This window comes from Neoarius graeffei, chromosome 8, assembly GCF_027579695.1.
Source record: "Neoarius graeffei isolate fNeoGra1 chromosome 8, fNeoGra1.pri, whole genome shotgun sequence".
In the NCBI taxonomy this organism is placed as follows: domain Eukaryota; kingdom Metazoa; phylum Chordata; class Actinopteri; order Siluriformes; family Ariidae; genus Neoarius; species Neoarius graeffei.
The window spans coordinates 84,651,444-84,655,958 of NC_083576.1; the positions used below are offsets into that span (position 1 = coordinate 84,651,444).

The following is a 4,515-nucleotide window of genomic DNA, read 5'->3' on the forward strand; positions in this document are numbered from 1 at the left end:
TCATTGAATGGTTACTTTTCTGAGGCAGCCCGCCGTGGCTGCCTGCAGCCTTATTTATTATAGCCCATTTAGTTAAAATGGTTGATATAAAATGTTTATAGTTATAGTTATGTGATGGTTGTCCTGATTTAGACTGGTGTGTTTTTTTTTTTGGGGGGGGGGGGGGGGGGGTTGCGCGATGTTGCACCCGGGTCCAGATTAGGGCAGAACCGGCCCTGGCTACATTTCAGGTGTAGTTTGTTTTATGTATGTACGTACTTGCATAGATGTGTACTTGGTCTTCCAATATGGCGCCTAACAAAATCTCGCGGCGCGGTGACGTCATGCGGTAGCCCTCTATAGGGCCTGACTAGCCTTTGGTAACACACTAAATGAATTATCTTTCATTTTTGGCACTTTTTCTGTTTGTGTAGATGGGAAGACATACTGAGAATCCAAATCGCCAACATTTGAAATAATTGTTTTGAATTATTTCTTGTCTTATTTAATGAAGGTTGTAATAGAATTAGCCTACATTTGGCTTAAGCCGGATGAGACAGAGACATAATTTTATAGCCATTTGTTAAACAGCTGACAGGGAACGTAATTAACCGTTCCGGGAATGAAATTTTTTTGTTCTAACCGGTTCGGGAACGTCTATTTAATGGTGGAACCCAAAACCGGAAACGTTAAAATTCCGTTTCTGTTCGGAACGAACCAATAGGAAAAAAATTCGGGTTCAAAGCCCTGGTTACCAGTCCAGGCTGGTGGAGGTGGTGTAATGGTGTGGGGAATGTTTTCTTGGCACAATCTGAGCCATTAACACCAATCAATCATGACTTGAATGCCATAGCCTGTTTGAGTATTGTTGCTATGTTACTATGGCTACAATTTACCATCTTCTAATGACTATGTACATCCAGCATGACAATGCGCCATGTCACAAAGCAAAATTCCCTTCATACTGGTTTCATGAACATAATGAGTTCCGTGTTCTTCAGTCGCCTTCCCTGTCATGGATCTGAATCCAGTAGAACACTTTTGGGACGCGGTAAAACGGGAGATTCACAGCATGAAAGTGAATCTGGAAATCTGCAGGAATAGCGTGATGTAGTCATATCCACATGGACCAGAATTTCAAAGGAATATTTCCAACTTCTTGTGGAATCCATGCCATGAAGATGTTTTCAGAGCAAAGGGAGGTCCTACGCAGAATTAGCACAGTGCTCCTAATAAAGTGTTTGGAGAGTTCAAAAAGTGATGATTTACTGAGGAGTAAAATGCATTAAGCAAAGCATGTGAATGTTATATACATGTTCATTCTCCTACTTTTATTCTCCAGTCTTGTTATACTCATATATACACATCGTCTAACACATCAGCTGTGGTTAGATCTACTCAAGCTCTCCTTTATGTTAAAACTGTAAACTTTATTATAGTAGATATATTTTTCAGTGGGTTCCTGGGGAACGTATACAAACTCCTTTGTCTTTTGCACAATTTATTGTGTGATAGATTTTATTTAAAATGGTTTAAATGGACATTTCTGGCCATCAATCTACTCACAACATTCAAAGTTTTCAAAAATCAAAAGCTGCAATCTCATTCAGACACAGACGAATATCATAATTCCAATGAAAGACCGTGCCTATTGATAACGTGTCCAAAAACTAGCATGTATATGATAAAAATGAGTAATAATGTCTCAATCGTCCTCTGAAATGCTCTGACTGGAACCGTCTCATTAATTACAATTATAAAGCAACGACTCGCAGGAAACCATAAGAAATACTGCATAGTGTAAGTATTTATTAGAGGACAGTTAAATGTTACATGTGCATCAAACCACTTCATTTAATTACTGAGTCATTAACTGAACAGACAGTGATACTGAAGACTTAAAAACACCAGGTGGCGCTGTCACACTGAGAATGTGTTAATTGTACAAGTAAGTAATTACAAAGTGCTTCTTTTTTTGTTAAGAACAGAAACAGTGATGATAAAATGTGGTGAGTATATCAGGTTAGTCTTCTGTGTGGAAATCCCGTCTAACGCTGAGATTCAGAGTTTTGCTGTTAAAGTGGCTTTGTTTTTAAGATCCAATTTTCGCATGTGAGAGTTGACCCAAGGGGCCTTAGGATCCACGCAGACTTTCCTTTGGCTGTTCTGTTCTTTATTTAGAGTCTGAAAGCTGTGACACAAGAAGAGGGAAACAAGGATGCTGGATTAATACACGATAATATATTGTCAAATACTGTATATATATAATGTATATACGATATGATACTCACACAATGGCGTCTATGGGGCAGTTGCTGTTGTTGATCCGCCAGTAGGTCACAATGTTGTTTAGAGGAACCTTTGCTCTAGTTGTGGTTGAACAGCATTCAGTCTTGTGGTCAAAACCGTGAAGAACTGATAGAAGAAAAACAAAAAACATTGTTTTAGTTCTGGAAAGAGATTATTATTATTATTATTATTATTATTAATCATCATCATCCTTTTACCTACAAGACAATACAGATATGTTCACACTGGTCTATATGAAGAATAATTCTCACCACTAAACACCCGATGAAGAGAGCAGAGCAACAGGAGAAGCAGCAGCAGAGCCGTCAGGTTCCTCATTCTCAATCAGAACGTCTGATTTCACACAGAGACGGACCGGAGTGAGAGTTCGAGATCCAGGAGAGAGGAGTCGAGTGCTGGATGAGTGAGCTGCTCTCCATCTTATATATCGACTGAGCGAGCAAGATCTGTGTGTTAGGGATTTTTTTCTGATGTTTCTCAGTAGCGAGCCTCCTAACTTCCTTCCTCTTTGCCCTGAACATTATTCAAGGTTTTCACTATTTGTAGACTTTTCTGAGAATGTTTCCACGTGTTGAGCTCCTAATCATTTCAACAGATAGACTGAGAGATAGAAATGCATATTTTGGAATCATTAATTTAATGAGCACACATGTAAACAAACAAAACAGATAGCTAATCAGTGGTTTGGCTCATTGTTTTGAGAGATAATGATGTTTTTTTAAGAAGTAAATTGGGATTTCAAGCTCTTTTAGGGTGGCACGGTGGTGTAGGGGTTAACACTGGTGCCTCACAGAAAGAAGGTTCTGGATTCGAGCCCAGCACAGAATGGCCCTTGTCAGCCACTTGGTTGGAACCCAGGACCTTCTTGTTGTGAGGTGGCATTGCTAACCACTACACCACCATATAAACAATAATTTGGTTTATGATGATTGTATTTTGATTCATATGTAACCATACACACCTTGATGTAATCACATAAGCAGTAATGTAGTTTATAATGATCATATATTAAAGCTAGACGGCCTTTCGATTTCATAAAATCGGTGAAATTTAGTTCCCTCTGACATTTGGTCATTGTGATATTTGTCTATTTCTGTCATATCTCACAAAATATCAGGCCATTCTATGGCTGGGAAGCTATTTAATTTGAGCGGATTCCCAAGCAAATAATGTGTATGAAATCGCTCGCTTCGCACAGTCAAGCAGACGGAAGAAGTCCGTGTGCGCATACACAGGTTTACCTGAGTCGTCATCGTCTTCTTAATCTTTTAGGTTTTACGGCAGCTGGCATCCAGTGTTGCATTACTACCATCTACAGGTTTACTTTTGAGCGTGCACTGACAGTTCCATCATTCTGTCGCTAAACGAACAGCTGATCACACCGAGGTGCTCGCTGAGCGCCGATATTTATTAGTTTGGTCCTGCGTTTCCTTTCCTTTGTATATAACATAACATCTTTTCTTCTCACTCTCTGTTACTGTAGTCGGTCTTTCACATTTCATTCATACATTCACGTCCACCATTGTTCTCTCCTGTTTCAAATTTGTATCCCACAATGCCTTGCGCGAACGGGGAAAGCCCACCACGTGATGCACGACGGAATATCTTGAATTGGGTCATGGTGAAGCAAGAAAAAAAAAGACAGAGAATTTAGGGCCACGGGGCTCTAAATTCATTAATTATTCTTTTCGGAAAAAAAGTAATACAATTGGAAGTCTGTGATTTGAATTCAGTAGATTTTGGTCCACTAAACAAAAATAATTGCATGTCAGGGAAAATTCTTTTTATGACCTAAACGTGAAAAATCTGAAAGGCCGTCTACCTTTAATTCAAAGGCAAGTATGTTGATTTTCAGTAAAGAGTAAATGACGTTGATTCGATTAAAAGTAATAATAAATTGGTTTATGAATGATCATAGTTACAGTAAAATACAGTAAAGACATTGAGATTGTTGATACTGAAGTTTGTTTTCTGCTAAATCACAGGCCTATTCAAAAAGTGTATTATTCTAACTCCAGCACCTGCAGTGTTATATGTTGTAATGAGTTAGCCAAGACCATGTTGAATCAAGCAGTTGTTCATTATAGAGTGTTTTGCATGATAACGTCATACATTTTATCAATTTTTTTCTGAATCGGGTACTGTTACAAGCTGCAATGTGCATTTCCTTTCCTTTTCTTTTTTTTTAATCCTGTGTTGTGGTAGACTGGCCAACGCCAAGTACTT

At 38.7% G+C, this 4,515-nt stretch overlaps 1 pseudogene; it reads right to left on the reverse strand.

The window, feature by feature from the left end:
- Positions 1-1,789: 1,789 nt before the first annotated feature.
- Positions 1,790-2,708, reverse strand: LOC132890269 (C-C motif chemokine 8-like; annotated as a pseudogene).
- Positions 2,709-4,515: the final 1,807 nt, after the last annotated feature.